This window comes from Halichoerus grypus, chromosome X, assembly GCF_964656455.1.
Source record: "Halichoerus grypus chromosome X, mHalGry1.hap1.1, whole genome shotgun sequence".
NCBI classification, from domain to species: domain Eukaryota; kingdom Metazoa; phylum Chordata; class Mammalia; order Carnivora; family Phocidae; genus Halichoerus; species Halichoerus grypus.
In genome coordinates this window covers 90,607,239-90,635,125 of record NC_135727.1, presented here as the reverse complement: position 1 = coordinate 90,635,125, position 27,887 = coordinate 90,607,239, and the positions used below count along the sequence as shown (strand labels likewise).

At 45.4% G+C, this 27,887-nt stretch overlaps 1 long non-coding RNA gene across 7 annotated transcripts in view; it reads right to left on the bottom strand.

Moving 5' to 3' along the window:
* Positions 1-27,887, bottom strand: part of LOC144380598 (uncharacterized) — a 79,586-nt gene that overhangs the window by 21,839 nt on the left and 29,860 nt on the right. For 4 of the 7 annotated variants that reach the window (XR_013444813.1, XR_013444814.1, XR_013444810.1 and 1 more), the window contains exons 2-5: positions 13,145-13,666; positions 12,959-13,065; positions 10,510-10,701; positions 8,581-8,690 (exon numbers count right to left, since the gene is read on the bottom strand). This is a non-coding gene — a long non-coding RNA (uncharacterized LOC144380598). Of the gene's footprint in view, positions 1-8,580; positions 8,691-9,797; positions 9,948-10,055; positions 10,245-10,509; positions 10,702-12,958; positions 13,066-13,144; positions 13,667-27,887 lie in introns of all 7 variants that reach the window. The other 3 variants (XR_013444811.1, XR_013444815.1, XR_013444816.1) reach the window with 3 other exon arrangements.

Sequence of the window (27,887 nt, the reverse complement as noted above, 5' to 3'; positions counted from 1 at the left end):
CCCACACACAGGGTAGGGACCTCTCAAACTGGGACACATAACCACAAACAGAAGACACCTCACGCCCTTACACACACACACACACACACACACACACACACACACAGATCAGAAACTCAAATATTGTGATTAGAAAGGCAAAAACTGAAAAACAATAAGGTACCCACACACAGATGAGAGAACTCACAGCCTGAGACATGTACTCACAGATCGGAGATCTCAAGTCTTGCACCATATACCTACAATCAAGTAAGAGACCTCATAGTCTAGGAAAAATACCTCAAGACTGATTACGTACTTGACTTCTTCAGAAAACACCCACGAGGAGTTCAGAAAGTTCATATCTTGGGACACAGACTCACAAAAAGACCAGAGACTTGAGCCAAATGAAAGACACCCCCAATGAGCTGCACACCTCACAGCTGGATATACACATCCGAACAGATCAGAGACCTCCCATCCTGGTACATATATAATCAAATGAAGCAGAAATCTTGGAAATACCCATGAAATATCAGAGATCTAACAACCTAGGCATAACTCACAACCACCTCAGAGATCTCACATGAAGAGACACACAAAATCAGCAGAGGGACCTCACATCCAAAGACACGTACTCACAAACAGACCAGAGACCACCCATCCCGAGACGTACACCCCACAAATCCCCAAAATTTAGGGACACACACTCTCAAGCAGGTCAGAGACTTCTTGCCCTGGCTCATACACCCACACACAGGTCAGAGGCCTCCACCATCAGACACACTCACAAACACATTCCTAGGATGTGAACAGACAACCGGACAGAAACATCACAACTCAGGACACTGTATTTGTTTCTCATCGCTGTTGTAACAAATCACCACGATTTTAGGGTCATGGAAAAACACAAATTTATTACCTTACATTGTGTAGGTTCGAAATCCGAAAATGGGTCTTACAGTATTAAAGTCAGGTGTGAACAGAGCTGTGTTCCTTCTGGAGACTCTGGGCGGGGAGGGGGGGGATTCATTTCCTGGCCTTTTCCAGTTTCCAGAGTGCCTGTATTCTTGGCCCCTGGCCCCTTCTTCCACCTGCAAAGCCCTCTGCGCTTCATCTTCAAATCTCTCTGATTTCTGCCTCCATCATCGATCCCCTCCCTGATTAGGGCTCCCTGTTCACATGTCCTTCACTGGACATCTTCGGAGTCCTATTATTTAGCCGAGTACAGACACAGATGCACAACGGAAATTTCACGTCCCAGGACATGCTGTCGTGACCGGCTCAAGGACTTCACAAGCTGGGGCACACACCCACAAACACCTCCGTCGTCAGATCACTGTATCTGACTTGGTCTGTGTCGTTACTTTTCGTTCAGTGACAATAGGCATCCTGTCCCGCTCATTTTAGGACTCTTGTGATTACACTGGACCCACCTAGAAAATCTAAGAAAATCTTCCCATCTCAAGATGTGTAATTTAATCACACCTTCAAAGTACCTTTTAACATGTAAGGTCACATCTTCACGCATGGTTTCCAAGGATTACGACACAGGCATCTTTAGGAGGCCTTAAGTCGGCAGAGTAGAGACATACACACACAAACAAATAAGAGATCTCGAATCACAAAACACATACCTCCAAAAAGCTCAGAGACCTAAAATACTGGGACATATACTAGAAACAGCTCCCATCCCTCATCTGGAGTCATACATCTAGAAAGTGATCAGAGACCTCCTTCCCTCAGCCATACATCTAAAGACAGCAGAGAGACACACATTCTGGGACATACACCCACAAACAGGTCTGGGACCTCAAAAATTGGGACACATACCCACAAACAGAACAGACCTCATACCATTGACTAACAAGCAAAAGAGGCCCCCCCCAAATAAAACCACTTGCATACTGTGATACAGACACACAAATGGATCAGACTTCATCTGAGAAATACAACCAGAAATGGCTCGGAGACACCAAACCCTGCAACAAGAAGCCACAACACATTAGAGACCTCATATCCTAGGAACTACATCCTCCAGAGTAATTAAAGATGCTTGGCAGCTTGGGGCCCACACCCACAAGGAAATGAGAGAGTTCAAATCCTGGGGCACATACCTGCAAACAGATCAGAAGCCCCAACACATCCCACAAAGAGCTCAGAAACCTCAGACCTTGGATATGCACACTTGAACAAATAATAAACTCCACATTCCATTACATGTCCAAGGATACAAATCAGAAATCTCATATACTTGCAAACAACTCCAGAAAGCATCAGAGATCTAACAAGCTGGGGCGGGCACCCTCAAACAGCTCAGGGTACTCGTGCCTGGGATGTACATCCCCGAATAGCTTTAAGACTTCACATCCTAGGACAGGTATTCTGGAACAGATCATGGAATTCACATCTTGGGAAAACACCCTGAAACATACCAGTCCTTTCAGCCTGGTTCACTTACCAGAAAAGAGATCAGAATCTTCACACTCATCTACCCTCCCACGCACAAATGATCAGAGAGTTCATATCCTGGGATGCACTTCAATGAACAGATTAGGGACCTTGCAGCCTGGACACATAACCACGGAGACCACAGACCTCAAACCCCGCAATATATACCCGCAAACATATCTGAGACCTCACGCTCTGAGAGATATGCCAACACACAGATCGGGGGGCTCACATCACGGGATAGGCTCCAAAACGTATCAGAGACTATATACAACCAGAGATACCCACAAATAGATCAGGGCTCTCAAATCCTGCAACATATGCTTCCAGGTGCATCAGACACCCGACATGCTATGAAAAAAGAGCCACAAACAGACCACAGAACTAATATCTTGTGCCATATATCCCCGAAGAGATCAGAGAGTTCACATGCCAAGACACATACTCACAAGAGATCAGAGGATTCGGGCCAAGGGACAATCCCTCACAGCAAGCTCTTTCAAACCTCACACCCTAGACATTCACAACTAAACAGATCGAAGAACTTATATTCTGGCATATATACCACCAAAGCAAGTGGCAAGTTCATTATCATCAGAAAGATATCTGAAACACATCAGAGACCTAATAATCTCGAATACAACCCACAGACATCATAAAGACCTCACACACTGGACGTACACCCCAAATCAGCTCAGAGACCTCACGTCCGAGGACACGCACACACAAGCAGCTCAGAGACCACAAATATTGGGACACACACCCTCAAGTAGGTCGGAGACCTCACACCCTGGCTCATCCACCCGCACACGGATCAGAGACCTCCCGCCATCAGACGCGCTCACAAACAGACGGGGGAGTTCACATCCTGGGATGCGCGCCGACAACCAGCTAGAGACCTCGCGACCTGGGACTGTACTCCTTTCCTATCGCTGCTGTGACAAGTCACTGTGATCTTGATGCTATAAAACAAAACACACTTACTACCTTACATTTCTACAGGTCAGGAACCCAAAAACGAGTCTTAGAGAGAGAAAAACAAGTTGTCAGCAGACCTGCCTTCCTCCTGGAGCCTCCAAGACAGAATCCATTTCCTTGCACTTTCCAGTTTTAGGGGCTGCCTGCACTCCCTGGCTCGTGGCCCCTTCCTCCATCGTCAAAGCCAGCAGTGTTTCATCTTCAAATCTCTCTCTGATCCCTCTTCTCTCGGTTTCAGTTGTCACACCTCCTCTCGGTCGGCTTCCATCTTTACATCACTGTCTCTGACTCCGCGCGTATCACTCTCCCACGGCCATTTCTGACCCTTACCATCCTGCCTCCCACATAGAAGGGTAGCAGTCATTATGTTAGGCCTACCTGGTTAATCCAGGATAAGCCCCCAATCGCAAAGTGTTTCATTTCATTACACCTACAAGGTCCTTTTTCCCAGAAAGTTAACATAGTCACAGGTTCCGGGGATTGGGACACAGATATTACTGGGGGCCAATATTCAGCTAAACAGAGCACGGATGTGACGTACACGGCACCGACTGGGAGAGACGTGACATTCTGGGAAATACACCCACAGACCAATCAGGGAACTCACACCTCATATACACACCCACAAACGGATCAGGGACCTAACAGCCTGGAAAGTCTAGCCATAAAGAAATCAGACTAGGGGGCGCCTGGCTGGCTCAATCAGTAGAGCGTGTGACTCTCGATCTTGGGGTCATGACTGTGAGCCCCACACTAGGGCTTAAAAGAAAAAAAAGAAATCACAGACTTCAAATCCTGCAACACAAACCTATAAACAGTTCAGAGACTTCATATGCTGGGTAGTACATCCAGAAACGGACTATGGTTCCTGCGCCCAGCACATACACTGACCACCACGTGGGAGCCCCAAAGCCTAGAACATAGACCCATAAAGAGTTCACATACGGCGCCTGCTGTCATTCACTCCGAAACAGATCAGAAACCTCACAACCTGGGATACACCCCCAGGCCCATTACAACCCTCACTCCCTGGGACACACACACACACACTCACACACACACACACACACACACACACACACACACAGAGCTCAGACACCTCACACACAGGGACACTCACCACCAAGCAGATCAGAGACCTCATGTCCTGGAATATACAACAAACAGATCAGAGAACTTACATCCTTGACAAAATTCATGACCAGACAGCACGTACTGACACATACAGGAAGGAACAGAGAAGAAACCTCACAGCATAAACACAACCACAGAGAGGTCAGAAACCTTACACTCTGGGCATACATACCCTAAAAGATCTAGGATTTCACATTCTATGACATACACCCATGAACAAATCAGAAACCTCAAATCTTGGCAAATAATCCCCCTAGCAGATCAGAGAACCTACAACCTGGGACACATACCTGTAAAAACTAAAGAAATGTATTCTGGGGACGCGTGGGTGGCTCAGTTGGTGAAGCGTCTGCCTTTGGCTCAGGTCATGATCCCAGGGTCCTGGGATCGAGCCCCGCATCGGGCTCCCTGCTCAGTGGGTAGTCTGCTTCTCCCTCTCCCTCTGCTTCTCATGATCTATCTCTCTCTCACGTGCTCTCTCTCTCTCTCAAATAAATAAATAAAATCTTTTCTTTTTTTTAAAAAGAAAAAATGTATTCTGGGATGTACATCCACAAATGATCAGAGACCTTAAATCCTGGGAATTAGACCCACAATAAGATCAGAGACCTTACATCCTGGGATATGCACCCAAAAATCTGATCAGAAATCTCACCTCCTGGGGGCGCCTGGGTGGCTCAGTTGGTTAAGCGACTGCCTTCGGCTCAGGTCATGATCCTGGAGTCCCTGGATCGAGTCCCGCATCAGGCTCCCTGCTCGGCAGGGAGTCTGCTTCTCCCTCTGACCCTCCCCCCTCTCATGTGCTTGCTCTCTCTCATTCTCTCTCTCTCAAATAAATAAAAATAAAAAATCTTTAAAAAAAAAAAAAAAGAAATCTCACCTCCTGGACAGACACACCCAAACAGATCAGAGACCTCACATCCGGGGCATATGCCCACAAACCTTACACCCTGAGGCATATACACACAACCAGATCAGACCTTACTCTCAAATTGGGCCCCACCGCTCAAAAGAGAGGAGAGAGCTCCTCTCTTGGGAATATACCTGCAAATAAATAAGAGGCCTCACACCATGGGACATATACCCTCACCCAGGTGAGAGACCTCACACGTTTGGAAACACACAAGGAATAGATCAGATACTTCACACTGTGGGTCATGCACCCTCGAAAAGATCAAAGACATCACATCATGCATCATAGGATGTAACCCCTAACAATTTGACATTGCTGCTCTGTTTGCAAGAATTAACTCCATGAACTGATCAGAGACCTCACACCCAGGGCCATATAACCACAAATAGATCAAAGACCTTACACTTTCTATATACACCCACGTAAGAGACCTCACATCCTGGGATATACAATGATAAATAGCCACAGGCCTCGCATCCCGGAACATCCAACGATAAAAAAACATATACCTCATATCTCAGTAAATAACCCCCGAACCAAATCAGAGACCTCACACCATGGGATGCAAACCCAAAAAGACCTCACAGACCTCACACACTGAGACATACACCCACAGACAAATAAGAGACCTCACACCCACATTCACAGAAACACAAACATACTGGAGAACTTATACCCCTGGCATACACCCATGAAAGACACCTCACATGTTGATACTTGTAGTAACAAGCACATCACAGACCTCAGATCCTGGGGCTTACATGCACAAACATCGGTGACCTCATGCTCTGGGACATATACCCACAAACATCATCAGATCTCCCATTCTGGTGAATATACCCACAAAGAGATCAGAAACCTCACAATGGGGACATCCTTGCAGAAACAATGCAGACACATGATATTCTAGGACATACAGCCACAAACATAACCAGACAAGACACCTGGGAATTATAACCATAGGGATGAAAGACCTCCAGCTCCTGATACAGTTATGAGAAGATCAGAGACCTTACATACAGAGACATATCAGGGGCTTCTTACTTTGGAACATATATGTAGAAACAGATCGGGGACCTCATACACTGAGAAATACACCCACAAACAGACCTTGATATACACCAGTGAAGACAGACTCACATATAATAACATATAACAACAAATAGATCAGAGACCTCATACCTTAGGATATACATCAACAAAGAGCTCAGAGACTTCAAACCATGGAACATACACACCCAAAGAGTCATACAGCCTCAAACATACTTGAGAACTCACATTATGTGAAATCCCCCCACCCCAAACATCTCAGAGACCTCATTCCCTAGGAAGTACCAACCCAACAGTATCAAAGAACTGGTACCCTTGATCTATACCCATGCAGACAGACTTCACATACTGGGACATACACAGGGATAGACAGCTCTGAGACCTCATGTTCTGGAACGCACACTCTCACAAATAGACCATAGATTTTCATTTTCCGAGACACACACCCACAGAGAGTTCAGGGAACTTACATCTTCAGAACCACACCCACAAACATTTTAGAGACCTCACAGTCAGAGACATATACCCACAGACACAGCAGAGACCTCACACTCTGGGACATACACCCTCAGACAGAACAGTCCTTATATCCTGCAACACACACTCCACAAATGGACCAGAGTGCTCACACCCCCAGAAAACATAACCGAAAAGGCTCAGAAACATACCAACCAGGAAAATATATCCACAAAGACCTCATATATTGGGAAATATACCCACAAACATGTCAGAGAGCTCACACATTGGCACATATACCCCCAGAGACCAGAGATCTAATATCCAGGGACATAAAACCAAAAACAGATTAGAGACCCCATACCCTTGACCTGCATCCAGAAGAGAGACCTCACATCCTGAGAAATACAATGACAAACAGATCAGAGACCTCATAGCCTGGGACATATACCCACAAGTGGATCAGAAACCTTTACACCATTAGACCATATACTGATGGAGCAGAAACCTCACACCCAGGACGTACACATCCAGAAAGATGAGAGAACTAACATCCTGGAATATACACCCACAAACAAATAAAACATGTCTCATCCTGGGAACCACACACCCAAACAGATCAGAGACCTCATAATCTCATGCACACACACTCAAAGAGTTCGGATACCCTGGTACATACACCTGTGAACAGAGACCTCATAAACTGCAACATACAGCTGTGAGCATGTCAGAGACCCCACACATTTGGGACACACACACTCACAAACAACTCAGGAACTTCACATCTTGGGACATATACCCATAAACAGTTCAGAGAGCTGACACCCTGGAACACAGATTCGCCCTGCCCTCAATACCAGAAATATCAATATCTGGACATAGACTCTCGAACACAGCAGAGACTTTATATGCGGGGACTCACTGGCCCAAACTGCTCCAGCACCGATCAGCCCAGATGCAGATTCCAGTCACCTTCATGATACCTTTTCCTGGGACTTAAAACTCCATACACCTCAAAGAACAAATGGGTTTCTCCAAACACAATCCTCCAAAGAGTTCATGGCTGTGAACACTGAGACACCCAGAACACCTCACACCTACAACACAGACTGCAAGGGAGCTCAGAGACTTCAAATTCTGGACCCAAGTACAAAGTATCTCAGAGACATCACACCCGGGGATTAAGGATCCCAAACAGTTATGATCACATTCTGGACATGAACCCAAAACAGCCCAGAATCCCCACACTTTGAGGCATAGAACACCAAATAGTTCAGAGACCTAAAAACACACAGAGAGAGAGACCCCCCCAAAGAGATCAGAGACCTAAAAATGTGAAAGAGGGAATGCCCCAAACACCCAGATATGGATACAGGTCACAAAAGCTCAGAAATCTCGAACCCTAGACAGAGACCCTCAAAGAGCTCAGAAATGCAACAAATTAACCAAAACTTAGCAACTTAAAACAACAGCAAACACCAATCATCTCACACAGATTTGGGGAGTCGGGAATTCAAGAGCAGCTTAGATGCATGGCTCTGGCTTTGAGTCCCTCAGGCTGCAGTCATCAGAAGGCTCAAGTGGGGCCGGAAGCTCGGCTTCCAAGCTGGATCACTCACATTGCTGGCAATTTAGCGATGGCTTTTGGCTGGGGTGCCTCAGTTCTTTGGTACATAGATCTCTCCATGCGGCTGCTTGAGTGTCCTCACAACATGGTGGCTGGCTTCCCCTACAGCAAGTGATCCAAGAAAGAGCAAGACAGAAGCCAAAATGCCTTTAAAACTGTCCTCTATATTAAGTACTGCTTTGCTGCATCCCACAAATTTGGTAAGTTTTATTTTCATTTTCATTTAGTTCAAACTATTTTTGGGGTGCCTGGGTGGCTCAGCTGGTTAAACGTCTGAGTCTTGATCTCAGGGTGGTGAGTTCAAGCCCTGCCATTGGGCTCTGTGCTGGGCGTGGAGCCTACTTAAAAAAAAGAAAAAGATACAAACTATTTTTTGACTTCTCTTATGACTTCTTCTTTGACTCACTGAGGCCCTGCACCCTCCCCCAAAGCCTTTCTCCAGAGCTCAGACCCTGCTTCCTGCATAAAAGTACAAACCTGGGGGCGCCTGGGTGGCTCAGTCGGTTAGGCGTCCAACTCCTGATTTTGGCTCAGATCATGAGCTCAGGGTCGTGAGATCGAGTCCTGCACTGGGCTCCGTGCTGGGCATGGAGCCTGCTTGAGATTCTCTCTCCCTCTGCCCCTCCCCCAACCCCTCTCTAAGAAAAAAAAAGAAAACCTGTCTCTCTTATAACCCAATTTACAGTTTTCACAAGAACAATGTTTTTTCTCACTGTGCACCCTTGCCTCACGATGCACAGCCTATTATGTATGTTCTTAAAGGAACACAGGAAGTAAAACTGTGGGTTTACTAGAGATGGAAACACAATTCTGGAGAATATTTACTCTTTATTGAACCCAACAGACATTTATATTAAGTGATACGTGCACATGACTCCCATGTTCCAACTGAGACAGTCTCAGACCCACACTGGACCCTGGCCAGAGATGGCATTTACCTGTATCTCATCCCTTTCCCCAGCCCTGAACTTTGCTTTCAGAAGGGATGTGTGATTATAGAGGGGAGGGGGCTGAAATCAGGAGAGTGCAGGTGTGTGGACTGTCCTACGCTGTCCTTCTGACTCAGAGTAGTCCTGCAAAACCTCAGGTAGGTCAAATTAAGGTTTAGAAAGATGCTCCAAAAAGCTGGACTCTCCTACCACCCCACCAGGACTTGGGGGTTCCAGGCTCTGAAATAGGTTCTACCAGGCCCCAAATACCCATGCGTACTGGGTGTGGACGAGGCCTGAGGGGAGACAGACTCCAACATCCATCTGAGCAACGTCCATCCCAAGATAGGGCTCTCCACTCTGGACCACAGCCGCTGCCTCTCCACGACCCAGCTGGCCCCAAATGGTAGCAAGGGAGACTCTGTGACCCCTAGAACAGAGGGCAAGACAGAGGTTCTGAAGGAAGTGACCACCTGTATTTCCTGGTCTGGACAGGGAAGCTGGGGTGGCTGCGAGCCCATCTGGAGGAGTTCACTACCAATCACATGACTCCCAGTTCTCTCTGCCTCTCTGAGCTGGTCTGTAGCCAGGGCGGCGTGTGCGCGCCAGGACACCTCACGTCCGAGTTTTGGCAGGTGACGACATCACTCTAGAGGAGCACCCCAAAGAGCCTGGGGCTTTCAAACACTGGGGCAGAGACCTTGAGACAGATGAGTGACTTCACATCCTGAGAAACAGACCCGAACACTTTTCAGAGAACACCACGAACTTCAGACAAAGACCCCCAACCTGTCCAAAGGCTTCATACCCTGGACCAGTAGTTCTCAACCAGAGGCAATCTGCCTCCCCCGCCTCGGGAACATCTGGCAGTGCCTAAGGGACATTTTGGTTGTCACAGCTGGAAGGGGAGAGGTGCTGTTGGCAACAAGTGGGTAGAGATCAGGGATGCCACTAGTCAGTGCCCTTTAGCCAAAGACCCCCCAGGAACATACCTGTAGTTGAACAAGTAGGGTTCATTATTCATTTCGGTGAGGGAGAATACACACCATGGGAGCCAAGGGACGTCTCAGTAAGAGGGTATCAGGAAGAACCGGTTAGGGGTGCCCGACAGGCTCAGTCAGAAGGGCACGCGACTCTTGATCTCAGGGTTGTGAGTTCGGGCCCCACGTTGGGTGCAGAGATCACTAAAAAAAAAATTTTTTTTTAATTAAAAAAAAAAGTAAGAACCAATGATAGGATCTGGGCTTCAGTTAAGTGGTTTCGGGGAGGCTACAAAGAAGGGGGGCTCCCTCTAGATTGGATACTGTCAGAAAGGGAGGGCAGTTTTATGACTGGGTATCTCCATAAATCTTATCTCTAGTGAGGGCCGACTACAATAAACACAAAGCTGAATTTGGTGTTAAAAAAAAAAAAAAAAAAAGCAGCAGCAGTCACTCATTTTAACCAAGAGAGGCAGACGTTTGGTACCTCGCAGGTGGCACAATGACCGGTTTTTGTCGGTGCTTAGACAACATTATAAAGTAGCTTTGCTTTGTCTCATTTTATCATGGTCTCAGAGTGACCTTGTCTGAGGTTAGTATTCTGTGAAGCCATTTCTGGCTCAGCTGTAAATACCTGGACAACTCTGGGTGTTGGGGGCTGCTCCTTACTTTCCTCCCTCTTTCCTTTCTTGCCCATGCTAAACATCTTTTATGGGTTGATTTATATCCCCCCCACTCAAATTCATATGTTGAAGTCCTAACCCTTAGGACCCCCAGAATGTGACCTTACTTGGAAACAGGGCCATTGCAGATATAAAAACGAGGTCATACTCCTGGGGTACAGCGGACCCCTAATCCACTAGGATGGGCGTGTTTATAAAAAAGGGACATTTGGACACAGACCCACGTGCACAGAACACCGCGTGAAGATGAAGGAAGAAATCGGGGTGATGCAGCAGAAGCCAAGGAACGTCAAAGCCTGCCAGGAAACTACCAGAAGCTAGGGGAGAGGCATGGACAGAGTCTCCTTCTCAGCCTTCAGAAGGAAAGAAACCTGCCAACACCTGGATCTCAGACTTCCAGCCTCCAGAACTGTGAGACAATAAATTTCGGTTGCTCAAGCAACACCCCCCCTCCAGTTTGTGGTACTTTTTTTTTTTTTTTTTTTTTTACAGCAGGCCTAGCAAACTAGTACAACATCCTACAACGCCCTCCATAACAAAGAATTTTCTGGTCCTCAATGTCCATAGTGCTGAGGTTGAGAAATCCTGCCCTAGACACAGAATCCAAAAGTATTGAGTGACCTCATTATCTCTGACAGAGACCAATAAAAACTGGCTGGGAGTACACATAGCTTTGAATTTAGACCCGCAAAGTGCTCAGAGACCTCCCACCCTGAACACAGAAGCCCAAACAGCTCAGAGAAGATATGCCCTGAAGAGACCCTAATAGATCAAAGATATCATTCTCTGGGACAGAAACCACCAAGGAAATAAGAGACCTAGCATCCAGAAACATACACCAAATGCTCAGAGACATCACAGCATGGGACACAGAACCCAAGAGAGCCCTGGGTCCAAAAAGCTCAGATATTTCACACCTTGGTCACGGACACGAAACAGGTGAACCACCGCTCATGAACAACAGTATCCATTTCCTGGTTGTAAAGTCGTCCTAGGGTTATGTAAGTTCTTTACATCAGGGGAAGTGGGGCTAAGGGTATGCAGAACTCTCTGCACTCTTTTTTGCAATTCTCTCTAAGTCTAAAATGATTTTAAAATATTTTTTTTAAAAAGGAAAAAAGATTAAAAGATGTAAAAGGGAATTTAAGTTTTATAAACTTAAAAAACACATTTTGCCAACAAGCTCAGAAAACAGTATGAAGCCCCTCCAGTGGTCAGAGAAGTGCCAATAAAACAAAAGGAAATTCAATTTTAAGGGGAAAAAACCAAACAACCCTGCACATCCCAAGACAAAGACCCCCAAGCAGCTTAGAGACTTCTCACCCCGAGACAGAAACCCACAAACACCTGGAAGACCTAAATCTCTGTGACACAGACCTCCACACTGCGAACAGCATGTAATAACTACCCTGGGATGTGAGCTGACTGACTTCAGAACCACTTTCCTCCTACTTACCTACACTCAGCCAAACACCTCCCCTGCCCGATGCCTAAAATCCCATATCATTAAGAAGTTTATCCTTGCAGTTACATCTTGCCCCCTTCAAAATTCCTCTTTTAAATGCCACACACCCCTCCATCCCAGAGCATGAAATCATGCATTTATGATGCATTTATGGCCCAACCCCTCTCCTTACTCCTCAACAAACACACATACACCTCCACACACCCTTAATCAGGCCTGGTCCAGAGGGGGCAGGAAGCCTCCAAGTCATCCTCGGGGGGGGGGGGGGGGCGGGGAGAGGAGGGGATATCTTAGAGGAGGATCATAAGATCACCTTGAACCTTCTCTGCAGAACTCACACCTACAGGTAGCCTGAAATACAGATGTCAGGAACCCCAGTGAAGAATTTTTCTCAGTGCTGCTGTGAACAGTGAGTGGGTCCTGAAATCAATATAATGGGACACAATAAGCATTGTTCTAAAAAGAGTAAGAACAGGTAGTAGAGAATAGAAAAGGTTACCCGACACATTCTGTGCTAGCCAATAATGCCAGCTTCTTTACAGGTGGCGCAAATTGAAGTTCCCAGACGGGATTCGAACCTATGGTCTCCAGTGGCCAAAGCCCTGCCTCTGCAACCGCGAACGCCAACGCAGGGGCCATAGCGCCTGCGCCAAGTCAGCAGCCAATAGCAGCACGGAGACAGCCGACGCGCTCGTAGCCTATGAGTGATTCCCGAAAACCTTGGTACCCTGGAAGAGCTTCGGTGGGCAGTCTTGCGGTGACCAATCAACGCCCAGGACGGGGCTTGGTCCCGCCCTGCTCGCCGCGAAGCCAATCACTGCTCCGCAGCCTTCTACCCCACACCACCCCTGCTGCTGATTCGACTCTTCAGAGCCAACCAGACGTAAGATCATGGTGGTGGCGGCTTCCGGATGGGTGGAGGCTTTAGGCCGAGGGTGGGGTCCACCATCCCCCTCCCCGGGGGCTCCGTTTGGTCAGGGCGGCACCATTCTCTTCTCCATCTGGAGTGCGGCCGATGCACCTGCAAAATGAGGAAACCATACACATACAGTGGTTTCTTCCAAAATACACGGACACCCCCCCCCCGTGGTACCTCCCGGAGCCGACTGTACCATCTGCATGTCGCACAATGGTATGTCCCAGAGCGGCACTGTCTCATCATTAACTCTTCATTCCCACCCTTCCCGCTCTCCTTAGGTGTGCGGCCTAGGAAGGGCTGTTTCATGCCAACACCCAGGAATCATTCCATCTTCAGTTCATGCCAACACAACGAAAGAGACCCTCATGTCTTCCTCCCCCTGCACCCGTTCCATTCCAGGCTCCCCCTCACACATCCCCCAATGGACCGTCCCAGCCCCATACCCTGATGATCTAGCTGAAGGCGATGCCAGGGTGTCCCAGCCCCTTGCTGCAGAGCCCCCTGGCCCGTGAAAAGGCATTCGTTCTCCTGATGCCACTGATGGAGGTGTGAACTTGTGTGGCAGCATCGATCAAAATAAAAATGGATATCCCTCCCTCCCCACTAGTACCACCAGAGTGTATGTGGATTTCTAGTCCCCCGTGTCTCCACAAGCACCTAAAAGTGTCCTGCACACAGTAGGTACTCAAAAGGGAGTTTGTTGAATAAATAACTTCTTTGACCCGGCAATTCCACTTATAAATATTATAAATATGTGCTCTACGGAAATACACATGCACTGGTCTGTGTGCACAAGAATGGGAGGAGAAAACCACTAGACGGTAAAGGGTAAATTGATCAAGGTGATTCATGTTATACCACGGAGTACAGGCTGGCTGTGAAACAGAATGAGACTCCCCACTGGAACACACCCCAGATGGCTCAGGGATGTCATATCACTGGACACAGGGCACAGAAAAGCTTGGAGACCTTGCACCATGGGACCCAGAGTCCAAGACAGTGCAGGGGTCTCATACTGCGGACACAGATCACAAAACAGCCTACAGACCTCACACTCTGGCCAAAGGCTCCAAGGACTCACATAACAAGACATTGATAACCAGTTATTTTATAGATCTCATCCTCTGGCCACAGACTACTACAAACATCAACAGGAACCTCATACCCTGAGACCCTAAAGCATCTCAGGGACCTTTCACATGGAGACACAAACCCTAGACAACCTACATACCTCATACCGTGGACATGGACCCCCAAACAGCTTAGAGAGCTCACCACCTGGGGTATACATAAAATATCTGGGCAAAGTTGGGGGGAAATGCTCAAAGACAAGATGAGCATCAACCCTGCAAAGTATTGAGACCTCACACCCAAACAACTCAAAGAACTATGACATAAGCCTTGTGGCCCATTCCCTGGGATACTGGCCCCAGACAGCCCAGAAAGGTGATACTCTGCACATAAGTTCCCAGAAAACTCAGGAACTTCACACCCTGGGACAAGACACAGCACAAAAATATTCCAGTGACCTCAGACTCTGGAAACATCTCTAAACAGCTTATGAGACGTTATACTTAGGAACACAGACATGCAAACCCTCAGAGACTCCACACCCTAGAAGAAAGGTTCCAAAACAGTGCAGAGACTTAACACTGTATAACCAAGGCACCCAAACATCTCAGACACCCCAAAATCTGCAACATGGAGTTCATAACAATAAAGATGTCACACCTTGGATGCAGACCTGGAAACATTTCAGAGGGCTTACAACTTGACAAACAGGTTAAACAAATAAATAGATCAAAGACCTCAGGCCCTAGAAATAAACCCCAAATATCCTAAGAGACGTCATACTCAAGAACACAGACACTCAAAAATGACACACAAAAATGCAGACACCTCACACCTTGGAAGAGGGACACTGAGGGGCAGCTGGGTCACTCAGTCAGTTAAGCATCTGCCTTAACATGATCCCAGAGTCCTGGGATTGAGCCTTGTTGGGCTCCCTGCTCAGTGGGGAGTCTGCTTCTCCCTCTCCCTCTGCCCCCGCTCATGTGTGTTCTCTGTCTCTGTCTCTCTCTCCCTTTCTCTTTCTCTCTCAAATAGTTAATTTAAAAAAAAAAAAAAAAAGAAAAGAGACACTGATATAGTTAAGTGACCTTGCTACCTGGAAACAGACCCTAATAGATCACATATATCCCTTGCTGGAACGGAGACCACCAAAAAGATCAGAAACCTCATGCCTGGAAACAAACCCCGAATTACTCAAAAACTTCACATCAATGGAACTCGGGATCCACATGAGCTGGAACAACTTGCCCACTAAGGCCAAGAACCCCAAACCACTCACAGATCTCCAGACACAGATACCCAACACCTCATAGACTTTACAAACTAGACACTGAACATCTAAAGCATTTCAGACATCACACGCTATGGGATACAGACCCACCAAGAGAACAGAGACGTCATACCTTGTGACACATCCCCACAAGTCATTGGAAGCCGACCCCAAATAAGGCAGGGACATGATAATCAAGAAAGTAATCCCTAAGAGGACAGAGATACCACACTCTGGGACTGACATCTCGGAAAGAAAAGAGATTTCACAGCTCAAGTGGCTCAACAAGGATAGCCCCTCATAGAACTCAGAATCACACCCTGGAACACAGTCTGAAACTGCTGTGGGTACTTACGCCCCAGACACAGACCCCAAACAGCTCAGAGATCGCAGGTCCTGGGAGAGAGACCCCCAAACAGCTCAGAGAGCTCACAGGTCAGGACATGAGCCGGAAACACCTCAGTGGCATCACACCAAGCCATACACACTCATAAAAGTATCTCAGAGACATCAGACTCTGGGAAATATACCCAGAAATAAATAAAAGACCTCATTCTTGTAACCGAGACCCACACAAATGTCAAAGACCTCACACCTGGAAACATCTGCCAAATGGCTCCAAGACCTCATGTAATGGGATCTAGACCCACAAGAGCTATGAGGCCTCACACCCCTGACGGAGACTCCCACAAAGTTCAGAAACCTTAAACCCTGGACCCACATCCCCAAAGAGTTCAAACACCTCACATGCTGGGAAAAGGACACCCCAACAGCTTAGAAAATGTTCATTGAGCAAAAAGAAATAAAAACACCTCAGCAATCTCATTCTGTGGTACCAGACTGCAAGACGACAAAAATCTCACACCCTTGGACACAGAACATAAAACAATTCCAAGGCCTCATATACTGGATGCAGATCCCCAAGGAGCTCAGAAGCTTCATAGACTGGAACAATGACCTACAAACACTGCAGACACCTCACACCCTGAGACACAGTGTCCCAAAGAGCTCAGAAATCTCAGACTCTGAGCACAGCACAGAACAATTCTGCGGCCTTAAGCTCTGGACACTGACCACTCCATACCACCCCCCACCCCCCAACAACTCCGACCCAACCTCACAGACCTCCTGAGAACAGAAAAACTCAAAAACAAAGAGATCTCACATCCTGTCACACACCTCAGAGACCAGAAGTGGACACATGCCCCAGATAGCTCCGAAATTCTTATTCTAGAATGCACACCCCAAAACGGCTAAAAATTTCACCCTGGGGCATAAACAGTAAGTACCTCAGAGATCTTATCTCCTGAGAGCTAACCAAAACAACTCAGAGGACATGACACGCTGGACACAAAATCCCAGACAGCTCAGAAATCTCGGGCTCTGGAACCCAGATCCATGAACAGACAGTGATCTCACACAGTCACATGGATGGCTAAAGAGCTCAGAGACCCCACTCCTTGGAAACAGAGGTCAGAGACATCATAACCTTGACAGTGACTATCAATAGGGACAGACTCCTCACACCTGGAGACATATCCCAAATGGCCATCATGTGCCACAGAACCCAAAACAGCATAGAGACTTCACACCCTGGACACATACCACAAAATAATTCAGAAATCTCATGCCATGAACAGAGATGCCCATGAGCTCATAGATCTCACGTTTTGGGATTCAGATCCAGAAAAAAAAAAAAAAAACCCAAACTCAGAGATATCACACTTTGGGGTACAGACCCCAAAAAGAGTCCTTGCAGCCTGCAAAGAGTTGCCAGTTACTCAAAGAGTTCAGATGCCCCACACCTTGGACTCAGACCACAAAACTAATCAGAAACTCCCCTCTTGGTAACAGGTTTTGAACAGGCTCCTAAATAGCTCACCAACTCCATAGAAACCAATTAGCAAAGAAACCTCCTACCTGAGACACAAACATGATAAAATTCTGAGACTTTGTACCCTAGGAATAGACCACGAATAGGTCATAGGCATCACACCCTTATACAGAAACCACCAAAAATGTGAAAGACCTCACACCCTGGAACAAACCCCAAATGACACAGGATTTCATGGCATGGAACACAGACCCAAAAGAACTCAGACATCTCATACCCTTCAGTCAGCTCAGGTCCCTGAGCCGCTAAGAGACCTCACTCCCTGGACACAGACTAAAAAAAATAACTCATAATCTTCATACCACGAACAAACATAATCCAGAGAAACTCAGGAACCTCATATGTTAGGACACAGACACAGAACCACCTCCAAGAGATCGCATGGTGGAACACACCCAGGGACATAGTAACTCAAAACCACTCAGAGACCTCATACCTTGGGACAGAGTCCCCACTCCCAACACCTCAGAGACCTCACACTCTGGGACAAAATCCTTACAACGGTTCAAATACCTCAAACCCTTGAGAAAAAAAACGCATAAAATTTCAAGATCTTATACCTTGGACACATGTCCCAAAAGAGCTCAGACACCGCATATGATAAGGCACAGAACCGGTAAGTGTGTGTGCCCTCACAGCCTGGTCCACACAGTCTCCAAAATGTCACATTCCAACCCTGGGGAATAGACCCCAAACACTCCATGTGATCTAGTTCACTGGGACAGCAACCACAAAGCATCCCAGAGACTTCATACCCCAGATCTACATATATCCCAGAGACCTGATACCCTGATATACAGACCCCAAATATTCCAGAGACCACACAGCCTGTGCTGATGAACAGTCCAGATAACTAATACCCTGATTAATCACACAGCCCTGAATGAATCAGAGACATCAGCCCTGGAAGGGAGATTTGCCCAAAAGAACAGAAACATCATGCCTAAAAGCATACCCCTAATAGTTCAGGAACCTCACACCATGCAAGACAGATGCCGAAAGAGTTCTGAGAATTTACATCCTAAGACAAACACCAAAACAGCGCAGAGACTTCACACACAAGTACACAAACTACAAAAACCTTAGCGGTCTCATTTCTTGGGATAAATGGCTCAGAGACTGTAGTCACTAGAAACAATACCTTAATAAGACAAAAACGTCACATCTTGGGACTGATACCCCCAAAAGGAACAGAGGCTTCACACCTGGAAATATACCCCTGACAACCTAGGGATCTCATGTCATGGGACACAGAAATCAAAGATTCTCGGAGACCTCACCCACTAGACAGACAGACAGATAGACACACACACACACACAGGTCAGAGTTCTCAAATTCTCTGTCACAGGTGCCCAAATAGTTAAAATAAATCATAATTCAGATAAAACCCCCAAAGAGCTGAGAGACCACATATTCTGGGGAATGATCTTCAGGCAGTATCTCCCACCCAAGGTGCTGGGCTGGCTCATTTGGGAGAGCATGTGATTCTTGGTCTTGGGGTTGTGAGTTCGAGCCCCACACTGGGCAGAGAGATTATTTTTAAAAAATAAAATACTGGTTTTTTTAAAGGGAATATTATTCTTTTTTTTTTAAAGATTTTATTTATTTATTTATTTATTTATTTATTTATTTATTTGACAGAGAGAAACACAGCGAGAGAGGGAACACAAGCAGGGGGAGTGGGAGAGGGAGAAGCAGGCTTCCCAGTGAGCAGGGAGCCCAATGCGGGACTCCATCCCAGGACCACGGGATCATGACCTGAGCCGAAGGCAAACGCTCAACGACTGAGCCACCCAGGCGCCCCTATTCTTTTTTTTTAAAGAAGATTTTATTTATTCATTCAAGACACAGAGATACAGAGAGAGAGAGAGAGAGAGAGAGCACACGAGCAGGGGGAGAGGCAGAAGGAAAAGCAGGCTCCCCGCTAAGCCAGGAACCAGACGTGGGGCTCGATCCCAGGACCCTGGGATCATGACCCGAGCCGAAGGCAGACGCTTAACTATCTGAGCCACCCAGGTGCCCCTAAAATACTGTTTTTTTTAAAGAACCAATTGGAAATTCTAGTACCCTAAAATATAACATTTGAAATAAAAAATTATCCGGATAGGCTCAATAGCAAAATAGATATGACGGGAAAATATCCATGAACGTGAAGATAGATTAATAGAAATCATTGAACTTGTTTTTCAGAGCCTGGGTGGCTCAGATAGTTAAGCGTCTGCCTTCGGCTGAGGGTTCTAGAGGGGAGGGGGTGGGAGGATGGGTTGGCCTGGTGATGGGTATTAAAGAGGGCACGTTCTGCATGGAGCACTAGGTGTTATACGCAAACAATGAATCACGGAACACTACATCAAAAACTAATGATGTAATGTATGGTGATTAACATAACATAATAAAAAAATTTTAAGAAATGTTAAAAAATTAAAAAAAAAGAAATCATTGAACTTGAAGAACAAAGAGAAAAATATTGAAAAATGTGAGAAGACTTCAGGGACCTCTTGGACAATATTAAAATGTCTAATATTGATGCTACTGAAGTCTCAGAAGGATAATATTGGCATGGAAAAATTGAAGAAATAATGACCAAAACTCCTCCAAATTTGGGTGAAAGACATAAGTTAACAACTCCAGAAATGCAATGATCCCCAAGCAGCATAAACTCAAAGAAAATTATGCCAAGAAATATCATAAATCAATTTGCCAAAAAAACAACATATTCTTTTTTTTAAGATTTTATTTATTTATTTGACGGAGAGATAGCGAGAGTAGGAACACAAGCAGGGGGAGTGGGAGAGGGAGAAGCAGGCTTCCCGCTGAGCAGGGAGCCTGATGCGGGGCTCGATCCCAGGACCCTGGGATCATAACCCAAGCCGAAGGCAGACACCTAACAACTGAGCCACCCAGGCGCCCCAAAAAACAACATATTCTTCACAGAAGAAAAAACAATACAAATTCTACAATTCTTTCTTTCTTTCTTTCTTTCTTTCTAATAGAGAGGAACTTCCTTTTTTTTCTTTTTTAAAGATTTTTTTATTTGACAGAGAGAGAGACAGCAAGAGAGGGAACACTAGCAGGGGGAGTGGGAGAGGGAGAAGCAGGCCTCCCACTGGGTAGGGAGCCCGATGCAAGGCTCAATCCCAGGACCCTGGGACCATGACCTGAGCCGAAGGCAGACGCCTAACCGACTGAGCCACCCGGGTGCCCCTGAAACAACATTTTTAAAGTGCTGAGAGTAACAGTCAACCCAGAATTCCAATCAGTGAAAAGGACTTTCAGAAATGAATATAAAATAAAAACATTCTCGGGGTGCCTGGGTGGCTCAGTCGGTTAAGCGTCTGCCTTCGGCTCAGGCCCTGGTCTCAGGGTCCTGGGATGGAGCCCCACCTTGGGCTCCACACTCAGTGGGGAGTCTGCTTGTCCCTCTCCCTCTCCCTCTGCCCCTCCCCCCACTCATGATTTCTCTGTCTCTCTCTCAAATAAATAAATAAAATCTTTAAAAATAAAGACATTCTCAGATGATGGAAAATGAAGACAATATGTCAACAGCAGATGTGCTGTGCAAGAAATTATAAAGAAAAATAATACCAGAGGGAAACAGAAAATAATAAAATGGTAGCCCTAAATCCAGCCATATCAATAATAACATTAAATGTAAATGATCTGGGCGCCTGGGTGGCTCAGTTGGTTAAACGACTGCCTTCGGCTCAGGTCATGATCCTGGAGTCCCTGGATCGAGTCCCGCATCGGGCTCCCTGCTCGGCAGGGAGTCTGCTTCTCCCTCTGACCCTCCCCCCTCTCATGTGCTCTCTCTCATTCTCTCTCTCTCAAATAAATAAATAAAATCTTTAAAAAAAAAAAATGTAAATGATCTACACCAGAGGTCAGCAAATATTTGCTCTAAGGGCCAGAGAGCAAACTTTTTAGGCTGGTGGACCCTACAGGCTCTGTCGCAACTACTCAACCCTGCTTTTGTAGACAATAGTCAATGGATAGATGTTGTATGTGTTCCAAGAAAAAGTTATTTACAAGAATAGCCCATCAGCTTGCAGGCCATAGTTTGTGACTCCTGGCCTAAACTCATGAAAGACAGAGGTTGTTTGATTATAAACACATGTTTTAAAACAACACCCAGCGATACGCTTTCTATAATAAATCCACTTTAAGTATAAAGGTATAGATAGGTGAAAAGTAAAACGATGGAAATAAGATGGAGAGAGAGATGAAGTAAAAATCAGAACAAGGAAAATTATCAGGGATAAAGAGGAACATTACATAATAAACTGGTCAATTCACCAAAAGATGAAACAATCTTTTTTTAAAAAGGATTTTATTTATTTGAGAAAGAGAGAGAGAGAGAGCACGCGCACACAAGCTGGGGAGAGGGGCGGGGGAGAGGGAGAGGGAGAAGTAGATTCCCCGCTGAGCTGGGCGCTCCATCCCAGGACCCTGAGGTCATGACCTGAGTTGAAGGCAGCTGCTTAAACTGACTGAGCCACCCAGGCACCCCAAAGATGAAACAATCTTAAGTATATATGTACTTCACAACAGATCTTCAAAATATACAAGGCAAAAACTGATAGAAATGTAAGGAGAATCAGGCAAATTCAATTATTGTGGTAGACATCAATACCTGTCTTCTAGTAATGAAGTAATAAGAAGTAGGCAGAAAATCAGTAAGGATATAGAAGACTTGAACAATATTATTAAACAATTTGACCTGACATTTATAGAGTACTTCGACCAACAACAGAATATACATTCTTCTCAAATGAAATGCACATGGAACATTCATCAAAATAGACCATATTCTGTGGCATGAGACAATCTTTAACAAACTTGAAAGAATTGAAATCACAGAAAATATGTTCTCTGACCGTAATGGAATTACACTAGAAATTGGCAACAGAACCGTGTATATATGGAAAAATCTCAAAATATTTAGAAACTAAATAACACACTTTTAGGTAATCCATGAATCAAAGAGGAAACCCAAAGGGAAATTAGAAACTAGTGTGAATTGGATAAAAATAAAAATAAATTAAATCAAAATTTGTGGGATGCAGTTAAAGTGGTGATGAGAGGGAAATTAATAGCAATAAAATGCCTATAAGAGAAAAGAAGAAAGGTCTCAAATCAATAATCTAAACTTCCAACTAAGGAAACTAGAAAAATTATGCCCAAAGGAAGGAAATAATAAAGATACAAACAGAAATCAGTAAAATTGAAAACACAAAAAAATAGAGAAAATCAATGGAACCAAATGCCAGTTCTGGGAAAACATCAATAAATTTGAAAGTCTCTAGTACCAAAAGTGGTACAATTTTTTTTCATTAACTCCTAAATCAATAAGAGATTCTCTGTAGAAATTTTCTATTGTTTCTGAAATCTCAACTAGAAGGGATTTTACTCAAAACAGCCTAATTAGCAAGCCTTTTTCATGCAAAAAAATATTGTATAAGCAAATGGAAATTTTTTTCTCTGCATTGTGATTACTTGAATTCACAGTTATACCATAAAAGGTAGGGCATTTAGATCTTTCATAATATCTCTATAGTAAGTGGAGCTATTACATTTTTTTATTATTGCAGTAGATTTCATCCTGGCATTTAAAAGTTAGCTTGAAGTTTTGGAATCAGAAAATACTCTGGTAGCAATAATTTCAAGCAGTCATTTGAGCTGAAAATTAATGGTGATATAGTGTGGAAGGCCATTACAACTTCTACTGTGATTAATTTATTTTCTTCCACTTAATTTCTTTTTTTTAAATTTATTTTTAGGGGCGCCTGGGTGGCTCAGTCGGTTGAGTGTCTGCCTTCAGCTCAGGTCATGATCCCAGGGTCCTGGGATGGAGCCCCGCATCGGGCTCCCTGCTCCACGGGAAGCCTACTTCTCCCTTTCCCTCTGCTGTTCCCCCTGCTTGTGTTCCTGCTCTCACTGTCTCTCTCTCTCTGTCAAATAAATAAATAAAATCTTTAAAAAATAATAAAATAAAATTTATTTTTAACTAATCTCTACACTCACCATGGGGCTCCAAATCACAACCCTGAGGTCAAGAGTCGCATGCTCTACCTACTGAGCCAGCCAGGTGTCCCTAAATTTCTTAATGAAAATTTCATCATTTTATGAGTTTCTTTGGTACAAGTTGAAGAAATCATACATCTCCTATGCTTAGCTGTACTATGTTGGCTTATATCTGACTTCCTACCATTTTTGATATTGAATGAACAATTGGATACTGCTCAAAGAATTTCAAAAGGACTTTTCCTCATTTAGTGTCTACTGTTTAGTAAATTCACCACAAAATTTACACCGGCGTTTTGGCATTTAGGGGTTTAAACACATTAAAAATACACATGTATATATTATATTATATATATATAATAACAACCACCACAACTGTAGTTGGATTTGATCATCTCACAGTGCGTCTGTTACACGTCAAATGCATAACAAACCATGAGCCATTGAAAGGCCTGTGATCTAACAATAAATTGTGCTCAATATCTGCTGCAAATCAGGTGAACTTCACATTTACCTGTAAGGGTGAGCTGTACTTGTAAGGTGCACTTTCCCAGAACAAAGCCAGAGCTTTGGGAAGGTTTTGGAGACCCAGGCCTGCATGGATTGTTGGATGTAGAGAAGTAGAAGTGCAAAGACACTGAAGGACTTTCAGGGTGTTCCTACTCTTGCTGGAGTAAGGCTGCTGTCAACCCCCGACTTTCAGAACAGGTGGCTCGAGTGAGCGTGCTCTGTTTAGACATCGCCTAGAAACATGGGGTCGTCACTGATTGGCTGACTTTTCAGGAGGGCTTATCATTGATTGGCTGGCTTTGAGGACTAGGCATTTATCACCCAGAGATAATTAGATGTACTCCACAATTTGTTTATTCATTCTCTAGTGTACCTAGAGAAGTGGAATTTTTGGATTACAAAAGATGCATATCTTTAAACTTTCTTAAATAATTCCAAATGTTTTGCCAAATTGGTTGAATCATTTTTAAAATATATATATTTTTAAGTAATCTCTGCACCCGATGTTTGGCTCGAACTCACAGACCCCACTGACTGAGCCAGCCAGGCACCCCTAAGTGGTTGAATCACCTTATACTCTGACCAGCAGTGCATAAAGAATTGCCTTTAAAATAGTTTTTGTGGGCGCCTGGGTGGCTCAGTCATTAAGCTTCTGCCTTCGGCTCAGGTCATGATCTCAGGGTCCTGGGATGGAGCCCCACATTGGGCTCCTCGCTGGGCATGGAGCCTGCTTAGGATTCTCTCTCTCCCTCTCCCTCTGCCCCTCCCCCTGCTTGCACTCTCTGTCTCTCTCTAAATAAATAAACTCTTAAAAGAAAAGGTAGAAAGTTCTTACCTTTCTTAGCTCAAGGCCATGCAGAAACAGGTAACAGGCTAGATTTGGCCCATGGGTTGTGGTTTGCTGGCCTTGAAACAGAACATGGCCAGAACCACAGAAGCCCGAGGTGGGCCCCTTCCCTGGCATGTCGTTCTCTCTTCCCAGAGAGGACCACCCCCCTGACTTTCATGGTCATGATTTCCTTGCTTTTCTTGCTCTTTACCACCCACACTGTGAACCTAAACAGCAGAGTTTCGTTTTGCCTGCTTTGAACAGTATATAAAGGAATTAAAATACATTATGTATGTTTTGTGTCTTACTTTTTTTCCTCAACATTATGTCTGTGAAGTACCTGGACGTTGTGCGTAGCTGTAACCTGCTCATTCCCATCACTTTGTAGTACTCTATTGGTAGATATCCCGCAAGCAGTTTATCTATTCTCTTAGCGTGCATCAAGGAGTGTAATTTGTGGGTCACAGAAGACACATACCTTATGCATTCCTAAAGAATTCCAAATGGTTTTCCAAAGTGGTTGCATCCGTTTACACTCCCACCAACCGTGCATAAAGTATTACACTGAAAAAATCGTTTTACTAATACGATATCATTGTAAGGTTCCTCTTCATAGTTTTAATTTTCTTTTCCTTGATGAATAATGAGGCTGACCATCCTTCACGTGTTTATTGGACATTTGGGCATCCTTTTCTGTAGTGTGCCACTTCAAATCTTTGCCCCCTTTTCTAGTGGCAGCAAAGGATTTTTTTTAAGATTTGATTTATTTGTTGGAGAGAGAGAGTGGAGAGCAAGTGAGAGTACGAGCGGGGGGGGCAATCAGAGGGAGAAGTAGACTCCCCACTGAGCAGGGAGCCTGACGTGGGGCTCAATCCCAGGACCCCAACATCATGACCTGAGCCAAAGACAGATGCTTAAACGACTGAGCCACCCAGGGGCCCCAACGGCAAAGGATTAAAACAAAACAAAAACAAAACAAAACAAACACGTAACTAGTGATCAACTTTAAAAAGTAAAGACTCGGGCACCTGGGTGGCTCAGTTGGTTAAGCGACTGCTTTCGGCTCAGGTCATGATCCTGGAGTCCCAAGATCGAATCCCGCGTTGGGCTCCCTGCTCAGCAGGGACTCTGCTTCTCCCTCTGACCCTCCCCCCTCTCATGCTCTCTCTCTCTATCTCATTCTCTCTCTCAAATAAATAAATAAAATCTTTTTAAAAAAATAAAAAGTAAAGACTGTCTACTAATTTGCGGTATCTGGCTACTGCTAGGATATTGGAAGATCTGGCCACCCATACAACAGCAATGGGTGGGAGCATGGTAGGGTCTCCTCCTCTAGATAAGGCATGAGGTCACCAATGTCCCCTGTGCCCACTGCCAGGACGGCTTTGATCATGAAACGGTTTGGGACATGCTGGGGAAGCCACCCTGGACTCCTTCCCCTGCCAACTGGACTCTCCACAAACCTAGAGAGGTCAGGGAGAAATGTAAGCAAGTGTTTCCCAGATGACAGATAGAGAGGAGGTTGGCACTAACTCCCACATTCCTCATGCCCAGCATAAAGCAATGGCTCTCAAGCAGGTCCTGGAGCCTCTCCACGTGGCCTGCTCCCACCCAGACACTCATATCTCCCTCGATGCCCCAGGGCCTGCATGCCCCTGACCTCACCATTGTACAAGGAGTCCCAGCTGTATGGCCAGGCTGTGATGGGTAAGTATTTTCTCAATTTAAATAAAAGTCCTAATGGGAATATTGGCAGCTTAGATTCTCATTTAAAAATTGAGCCGGGGGGGCACCGGGGTGGCTCAGTCGTTAAGCGTCTGCCTTCAGCTCAGGTCATGATCCCAGGATCCTGGGATCGAGCCCCGCATCTGGCTCCCTGCTCCGCGGAGAGCCTGCTTCTCCCTCTCCCACTCCCCCTGCTTCTGTTCCTCTCTCACTGTGTCTCTCTCTCTGTCAAATAAATAAAATCTTTAAAAAATGAAAATAAAAATAAAATTGAGCCATATTGGGGTGGCTGGGTGGCTTAGTTAAGCATCTGACTCTTAATCTCAGCGCAGGTCTTGATCTCAGGGTTGTGAGTTCAAGCCGCGCATTGGGCTTCATGCTGGGCATGGAGCCTACTTTATTTATTTATTTTTTAAAAGATTTTATTTATTTATTTGAGAGAAAGAGAGAGAGAGAGCACAAGCAGGGAGAGGGACAGAGGGGGAGTGGCAGAAGGAGAGGGAGAAGCAGGATCTCCATTGAGCAGGGAGCCTGACGTGGGGCTCGATCCCAGGATCCTGGAATCATGACCTGAGCCAAAGGCAGACGCTTAACTGACTGAGCCACCCAGGCGCCCCTGGAGCCTACTTTAAAATTTTTTTTTTAATTGAGCCATATTCTCATTAATAGAAATGTCTAAAAAAAAAAATCCATTAAAATTCCATAAACCTCAGTTAATGGGAAGAGCCAGGAAGGGTTCGGCTTAGTTTTGTATCTGTAAAAGTAATACTAGCAACTTTTAAACAAATGATTAAATGCTTTTTTGTTACTTATAAAAGGCTCTCTGAAGATAGGGAGGGGGCCATCATAGAGATGAGGGCCAAAAATCAAATGTGATTCTTCCAGAAGAAAACAGATTTGATGGACTATATCCTAGATAGGAAGACAGAATGCTTTCCACATATTCCTGATCTCGGTGCTTCTAGGGCCATGTTCTGGAATGGAATCTGGAGATCTGCATTC